Source organism: Lactuca serriola, chromosome 5 (assembly GCF_051521515.1).
Source record: "Lactuca serriola cultivar US96UC23 chromosome 5, Lser_US96UC23_V15, whole genome shotgun sequence".
Lineage (NCBI taxonomy): Eukaryota > Viridiplantae > Streptophyta > Magnoliopsida > Asterales > Asteraceae > Lactuca > Lactuca serriola.
Genome location: NC_136412.1, coordinates 35,873,550 through 35,883,122, shown reverse-complemented (window position 1 = coordinate 35,883,122; position 9,573 = coordinate 35,873,550).

Below are 9,573 nucleotides of genomic sequence, written 5' to 3'. Positions count from 1 at the left end.
CATGATAGTCCAATTGGAAGCTTATTGGTCCATTTGGATCCAATAAGGAAGTTCTAGTCCAAAATAGACTTAATAAGAGCTTCTAGGGTTTTCCAATTGTTTGATGACTACTTGTAGTACTTGTATAATGTATTTGATTGAAGTTTTTGATTCACATTAACTTGAATGTATAGATTACATGGCTCAAAATTTCCAGTTGTGACATCATCCCCCCGTTAGAGGGAATTTCGTCCCGAAATTCTGTTTGAAAGCTAGATTTGAGAATGCTAGAATAGGTGAGGGTACTTTTGTCTCATTTGATCTTCGCGTTCCCAAGTGAATTCTGGCCCACGCTTTGCGTTCCACCGTACCTTCACGATCGGGATGCGACTCTGCTTAGTACGCTTCACCTCCCTGTCCATGATTTCGATTGGTTCTTCGACGAACAGGAGATTCTCATTGATTTCGATTTCGTCAAGAGGAATGACAAGGGTTTCATCTGATAGGCACTTTTTCAGATTAGAGACATGAAACACGGGGTGTACATGATGGGTTTTGAGCATTCTAACACTTCCTAAGTGTACATGCAACCCTAATAACCTTGGATCTATGTTTGTCTAATTATCATGCAAAGTTGAATTCCAAGGTTATATTCCTATCTAGCATACATGGGGAACAAATTTAACTTGAATCATAGATAGAATAACTTACCTTGTTGTTGCTTGTGTTCCTTGAAACCTTGTGAGCCTAGCACCCCAAGTGTGATGCCTCAAATGCTTCACACAACACCAAATGCTTTTGGAAAGACTCTTGAGATAACACACACTTCTCAAAAATCGGCCAAGCCCTCTAGTTTCTTATGTCTCTATGTGTGTAGCCAATTTTGGTGGAGAATATGCTTCTTATATAGTGTTGACACATCTAGGGTTACACCATGTAAACCCTAATGTGTCATGACTCTTCATTTCCATGACCCATGGGTTTGTAACTCCCATGGAGCATCCATGGAGCATCCTATGGGTAGAACCCAACTTGATAATCCATGGATCCTCTTAGCCCACTATACAAGATATGGATGATTTACATAATCAACCCATATATTTAATTAGTTATCCTTTGATCACTTAATTAATTCCAAATTAATTCTTTGATCAACTAATCAAATAATATTATTAATATATTAGAACTTATAATATATTAATAATCTCCAAGTGTTATTTCTCTCATTTAGTCTATCCAATTGCATGGTGCCATGCAACCCAAATGGACCATGCCGGGTCGGGTCAAGTACAAGCCCGAAATAGTTATGGACTTAGACACCTTATCCAACAGTCTCCCACTTGGATAAGTCTAATAACTATATCTCTAGTACTTCAGGAACCGACCGGCAATCGTAGCTCTTTCAAGGTTTCTCGGAACTGAGAAGATGATAGTACGCCATTTAAGATAAGTGATCATATAATCCTCCGTTCTAGATATCAGCCGGACAAATACATGGAACATTGTCTTACTTCTTGTCCAGCATTTGTTTCTCGATTTCCGATTTGTTTGACATAGAACTTAATTGAACACATCAACTTAGTTCTGACCGGGCCCGGTACATGGGTCAAAACAAAATCATCGAGGGGCCCAGATATCATCTTCGAATCCAAGAAGGAACAGATAAGCTTCGACTCATATGTTTGTTCTACTACTCATTGAATTACACACAAAAGTACGTTTTATAACATCGAGTTACCAATGCGGTTTCGTACAGTCAATGCATAACCAACTCATAAGTAACAAATCATATCTCTAGGTTTGAAGACTTATATGATATTACCGTCTCACGATCACTCGAGATAGAATTCCATGAAGTGATTCCAGTGAGCGTGGGTTGAGTCCAATGCTCAGAACTTATGAGCACTCATGATTGTTGTAGCCTTGTCCAACACCTTAGACCTCTACAACCCATCATGACAGTCTTGATTCATACCTACTTCCGACATATGACCGACTGTGGAGGTTTGAATAATATGTTATACCAAACAGAATTATTCTGGAAGTCAAAACATGCAAAAGAAATATAGTAAACGATTGACAAGAGATAGCAACACTTTACTCATAAATAAAACACCTTTTATTCATCATCAAATGTCAATTACACTTTACAAATTTCTGGGTTATCTAACTACTAAAACTTATATCATCCTTCAGCCCTATGCTCCGAGCATGCTGAAGATGCTTAACCCTACTCAGTCCCTTCGTGAGGGGATCTGCTGGGTTCTCATCCGATGATACCCTCTTTGCCACGAGGAGTCCTTCTTCGATCCGATGTCTGATGAAATGGTATTTTCTGTCGATGTGTCTGGATCTCCCGTGATCCCTTGGTTCCTTGGCTAAGGCAACAGCACTTTCACTATCACAGAAAATTTCCATTGGCTCTTTAATAGCTGGTACAACTCCAAGGTCTCCAATGAAGTTCTTCAGCCATATCGCCTCCTTTGCTGCTTCACTAGCTGCAATATACTCTGATTCACAAGTAGAATCTGCCACTGTCTCTTGCTTGGAACTCTTCCAAGAAATTGCTCCTCCGTTTAGGGTAAAGACCCAGCCCGACTGAGAGCGGAAATTATCCCTATCAGTCTGGAAGCTAGCATCACTATACCCAACAACTCTCAAGTCATCACTGCCACCGAGGGTAAGGACCCAGTCCTTAGTCCTTCGTAGGTACTTGAGGATATTCTTTACCGCAGTCCAGTGTGCCTTGCCAGGGTTCGCCTGATACCTGCTAACCATGCTCAAGGCAAAAGCTACATCGGGTCGAGTACACGTCATAGCATACATGATCGATCCTACAGCCGAAGCGTAAGGTGTTCGACTCATTTCTGCTATCTCAGCCTCAGTGCTAGGGCTTTGTGTCTTACTCAATCTGGTGTTACTCTGGATGGGTAACTCTCCTTTCTTGGAATCCTGCATGCTGAATCTCTTCAGCACCTTATCCAAGTAAGTACTCTGACTAAGTCCAATTAGTCTTTTACTCCGATCTCTCAAGATTCTTATCCCTAGAATATAGGCAGCTTCACCAAGGTCCTTCATAGCGAAACACTTCCCAAGCCAGGACTTTACTTCCTGCAGGGTTGGAATGTCGTTTCCTATGAGTAGTATGTCATCCACATACAATACCAAAAAGCTAACTATACTCCCACTAGCCTTGACATACACACAAGATTCATCTTCACTCCTAGAAAAGCCAAATTCCTTGACCTTTTCATCAAAGCAAAGATTCCATCTGCGAGGTGCTTGCTTCAATCCATAAATGGATTTCTCAAGCTTACACACTCTATTAGGGTACTCATTGTTGACAAAACCCTCTGGCTGACTCATGTAAACATCTTCAGCCAACTTTCCATTAAGGAAAGCGGTTTTGACATCCATCTGCCATATTTCATAGTCATGAAATGCAGCTATGGCTAACAGAACCCGAATAGACTTAATCTTGGCTACCGGAGAAAAGGTCTCATCATAATCCACTCCAGGAATTTGAGAGAAGCCCTTTGCAACCAGTCTAGCCTTATAAGTGTGTACTTTACCATCCATGTCGGTCTTCTTCTTGAAGACCCATTTGCACCCTACTGTCTTACGACCTGGTACATTTTCAACCAAGTTCCAAACTTGATTGTCATACATGGATTGTATCTCGCTATCCATAGCCTCTTTCCATTTAGCAGACTCGGGGCCTGCCATGGCTTCCTCGTAGCTGTTAGGGTCATCTTGACTTACTAGTGTTTCATCACTAATAAGTGTCTCACCTTCTGCAGTAATATGGAATCCATAGTAATGCTCAGGTGCACTCCTAACTCTCGTGGAACGTCTCAGAGGTACAGATTTGTCAATTGGCTCAACAGGAGTTTCCTCCTCAAGTTGAGGGCTAGAGTTTGAAGTTCCTTCACCGCTTGATTCTTGAATTTCTTCAAGATCAATTTGCCTCCCACTGTCTCCTTGGCTTATAAACTCTCTTTCTCGAAAGACTCCTCTTCTTGCTACAAAGACCACATTGTCACTAGGTCTGTAGAAGAGGTAACCAAAGGATCGCTGTGGGTAACCGATGAAAATACACCTCTCGCTTCGAGGTTCGAGCTTATCATGAGTCTCGCGTCTCACGAAAGCCTCGCAACCCCAAATCTTGATGTGGTCTAGTTTAGGTACTTTACCAGTCCACATCTCGTGAGGAGTTTTGGCAACTTTCTTTGTAGGGACTAGATTAAGAATATGGGCGGCAGTCTCTAAGGCATACCCCCAGAATGAGATTGGTAGCGTAGCTCGACTCATCATGGAACGAACCATATCTAACAAGGTTCGATTACGCCTCTCAGCCACACCATTCAACTGTGGTGTCCTGGGAGGTGTCAATTGTGAGACTATCCCATATTCCCTTAGATAGTCGAGGAACTCTGAACTAAGATACTCACCACCACGATCGGATCGAAGCATCTTAATGTTCCTGCCCAATTGATTCTCGACTTCCTGTTTAAATTCCTTAAACCTCTCGAAAGTCTCTGACTTATGCTTGATCAAGTAGACATATCCATATCTACTATAATCATCAGTAAAAGTCAAATAATAACGATTAGCATCCCTTGTGGCATGTTTGAATGGTCCACACACATCCGTGTGTATAAGGTCCAACAAACCTTCACCCCTCTCACACGAACCTGTGAAGGGTGACTTTGTCATTCTTCCAAGTAAGCATGATTCGCAACTATCATCTGACTTTAGGTCAAACGACTCCAAGACTCCATCCTTTTGGAGTTGGCCTATGCGCTTCTTGCTTATATGTCCAAGACGACAATGCCATAATGATGCTTTATCCAAGTTATTATTAGTAGAATCAATACACAAAACATTATTTCCTAAGTTATCAACAACAGATACAGCTTCATACACACCATCACAAGGTAATGCTTTAAAATAAAGAATATTATTAAAGAAAGCATCAATAGAACCAACTTCATTATTAAATGAAAAGGTAAACCCTTGTTTGTACAAAGCATGGAAGGAAATAATATTTCTTGCCATTCCTGGCGAATAACAACATTTATTCAGATCTAAGCTAAACCCACTACTTAGCGATAAAGTATAAACTCCAATCTTGGTAACAGGTATAGCTTTCCTATTCCCCATGATCAAGTTTATCCTTCCTTGCTCCACATCCTCACTTCTTCTTAGTCCCTGCAAGTCACAACAAATGTGAATACCACACCCGGTATCAAGGACCCAAGAATTAGAATGGGGTGAGTTATTAGAAATGATAGTGTAAATACCTGCATGGTTGGGTTTAACTTTCCCATCCTTCACATCTTGCTGGTATTTTGGGCAGTTCCGCTTCCAATGAGCTTTTTCATGGCAATAGAAGCATTCAGCCTCTTTTGGGTCAGAAGAAGGAGTAATGAAACCTTTCTTGGTTCCACTTGAAGAAGAGCCATCAAGGGTCCGAGCCTTGGTACCCTTAGAAGATCTCTTTCTCTTCCTCCATCGATTCTTCCCGATTGCCAAAACCGGAGTAGAGTTTTGAGTAGGAGTGATAGCAACCGACTTCCCCTTAAGACCTGATTCTGCGGTCTTGAGAAGTCCCTGAAGTTTGCTGAGGGTGACTTCTTCCTTGTTCATGTGATATGTCATGCGGAATTGATCATAGCACGATGGTAAGGAATGCAAAATAATATCTATTGCAAGATCCTCCGGGAAGTTCACATTAAGCTTCAGCAAACGATCCACATACCTTTGCATTTTCTGCATGTGGCTCGTGACGGATTCCCCGTCCTTCATCATGGTTGTTATCATGGAGCAGATGATTTCATACCTCTCTTGTCTTGCACTTTGATGGTATCTTTCCATCAAATCTTGGTGCATGTCATAAGGGTAGAAATCCTCATAAGACTTTTGGAGTTCCGCTGTCATCGTGGCCGTCATGATACAAGCCACTTTCGTAGCATCCCTTTCATGTGCCCGAAATTCAGCGATCTCCTGAGGAGTTGCAGTGGACTCATCAATCTCCTTAAGCTCCTTGTCAAGGACATATTCTTTGTCCTCGTAGCGGGTAATCATCCTGATGTTTCTGATCCACTCATTGAAGTTGGATCCATCAAAGGTGACTTTCCCACACAAGTTCATAAGGGTAAAGGAGCCATTAGGATTAGAGCCAGAAGCATTGTTGAAAGACATCTGAAGGAAAGAGGACAAGATTAGTTTAGATATAAGAGAGTCCTTAATAAAACACCCAAATGTAGTATTAAGGCTAGGATCCAATCACAATATAATATAACTTAGAAGAGGTATGCCGTAATCTAAGCTATATCATATTTGAAAGGTAGGTGAATGACGATTCACCAATTTCCACCACGAAAACCGCAATATTTTAGTATTAGGTTTTTGAATGGTTCTTAGAAATTCCTAGATTCTTTGAGATTCAATGAACTTTTCAAAGGCATGTTTCAATCTCGAGTGTGCCCTCCAAGTTTTGTGACTGGGATACCGAGGATCACAAAACGATGTGTGAAGTAACCATGCAAATCAATTGGTACCCTTAAAGTTTATCACTCAATCGATGTGCCGGTTAACCACACACGCTCCATCGATACTATAATAAACCCTAAGTCACCCTTTACCTACCTTGTTAAGTCCAAGTTAGTGTGCCGGTTAACCACACACGCTCCACCAACGACTTAATCAAAGTGTAAAGTGTAATTTCATGGAATAGCACCTTATTCACATTTTTCCTAAAGTAACTAAGATTGGGAATTTAATAAAACATTTAGTTACTTTATAATATTCATCATACTTTGAATGAGAATTAATAAGTCCTTGTCTTACCCGTTCGGCTAACGACCCTCCACCGATCAAGCAAGCGGTAGGTGAGAGTGGACACCCATTAAGTCACCATTTTATAGGCAACAACCTTATACCCACCTTATAGACCGGCTTCGTGAATGAGGCGTACTAGCGGTAAGACGACTTTGTTCTTATACATATATATATATATATATATATATATATATATATATATATATATATATATATATATATATATATATATATATATATAATTATTAAATCATAATAATATAAGTATAAGGGTTGAATTTTAACTTTTAAAATTCTAGGGGTTGGAACTAAAGTTTTAACTTAACTTTACTTGTTCCAAAACTTGAGGGCAAGTTTTGTAAACTTTCAAAACTTTTCATTTCTTGTAACTTATGAGTTTAATAGAGTAATAAAATGAGGACTTTTCATTTTTCCTAACTCTTGTGTTCTTTTAATGGTTTTTAATCCAAGAGACTTTTGGTTTTCCATAACTTGAGGACAAGTTATGGACTCCATTAAAACACATTATGATCATGAATTAATCTACCACATAGGTTACAAATAATTCCTATGATCATCTAAACATCATAAGAACAAGAATATGAATATGAACACTTTCAAGAATCAAAATCACATTTAATCTTTGTAATTTTGATAACTAGTTGTTGTAAATGACTTAGAAAAGACATTACACCTTCTAAAATAAGTTTTCAAGTACCAAAACATTTTAGGGTAATGATTCTAATCCATTTCCAGCAACTCAAGTCGAAATTCTGCACTCTGTCGACCCTACTCGCCGAGTGCATAAACCTACTCGCCGAGTAGGTTGAAGATACACATGAACTCGACGAGTCCTCCCCATGGACTCGCCGAGTCCATCAGTCAGACAACAAGAATTTCGACTTTCTTCAACTTTTAAGCACAAATAACAAACAAACAAGCCTAGGCTCTGATACCACTGATGGGTTTTGAGCATTCTAACACTTCCTAAGTGTACATGCAACCCTAATAACCTTGGATCTATATTTGTCTAATTATCATGCAAAGTTGAATTCCAAGGTTATATTCCTATCTAGCATACATGGGGAACAAATTTAACTTGAATCATAGATAGAATAACTTACCTTGTTGTTGCTTGTGTTCCTTGAAACCTTGTGAGCCTAGCACCCCAAGTGTGATGCCTCAAATGCTTCACACAACACCAAATGCTTTTGGAAAGACTCTTGAGATAACACACACTTCTCAAAAATCGGCCAAGCCCTCTAGTTTCTTATGTCTCTATGTGTGTAGCCGATTTTGGTGGAGAATATGCTTCTTATATAGTGTTGACACATCTAGGGTTACACCATGTAAACCCTAATGTGTCATGACTCTTCATTTCCATGACCCATGGGTTTGTAACTCCCATGGAGCATCCATGGAGCATCCTATGGGTAGAACCCAACTTGATAATCCATGGAGCCTCTTAGCCCACTATACAAGATATGGATGATTTACATAATCAACCCATATATTTAATTAGTTATCCTTTGATCACTTAATTAATTCCAAATTAATTCTTTGATCAACTAATCAAATAATATTATTAATATATTAGAACTTATAATATATTAATAATCTCCAAGTGTTATTTCTCTCATTTAGTCTATCCAATTGCATGGTGCCATGCAACCCAAATGGACCATGCCGGGTCGGGTCAAGTACAAGCCCGAAATAGTTATGGACTTAGACACCTTATCCAACAGTACACCGTTTAGTTCCGCGGGTAGTTGTAGTTTGTATGCCACTGGGCCTATTCGGGCGACGATTTCGAAAGGTCCAATGTATCGCGGGTTCAGCTTTCCCCGTTTTCCGAAACGTATAACCCCTTTCCAGGGTGAGACCTTCAACAATACTCGATCACCGACCTGGAATTCTAAGGGCTTTCGCCGTTTATCAGCGTAGCTCTTTTGCCGGTCACGTGATGCTTGTAATCGAGCTTTGATCAGGACAATCTTTTCTGTGGTCTCGCGAATGATTTCCGGTCGCGTCAATGCCCTGTTTGACGTATGTGTTCTTGCTAGCTGGGTGTCACCTACTTCAGCCCAACATAACGGTGATCTACATTTACGCCCGTACAGTGCTTCGAAAGGGGCCACCTTGATGCTCGAATGATAACTATTGTTATATGAAAACTCGATCAACGGTAGGTGGGTATCCCAAGACTTTCCAAAGTCTATCACACATGCACGAAGCATGTCTTCAAGCGTCTGAATGGTTCGTTCGCTTTGACCGTCCGTTTGTGGGTGATACGCAGTGCTCATATCAAGATGAGTTCCCATGGCCTTGTGGAGCGACTGCCAAAAGCGTGACGTGAACCTACTGTCCCTATCCGAGATGATAGATTTTGGCACTCCATGAAGTCTTACAATCTCTCGTAGGTACAAACGCGTCAGTCTCTCCATCTTGTAGGACTCTTTGATTGGTAAGAAATGGGCAGATTTCGTCAGTCGGTCGATTATTACCCATATGGTGTCCAGTCCGTCCGACGTCTTGGGCAGCTTGGTCACGAAGTCCATAGATATCCCCTCCCATTTCCACTCAGGGACTGCCGGTTGTTGTAACAATCCTGAAGGTTTCTGGTATTCCACCTTTACCCTGGCGCACGTAAGGCACTTACTAACATAAGTCGCGATTTCCGCCTTCATGTTAGGCCACCAATAGTGTTGCTTGATGTCCAAATACATCTTGTCCGAACCGAGATGAATGGAG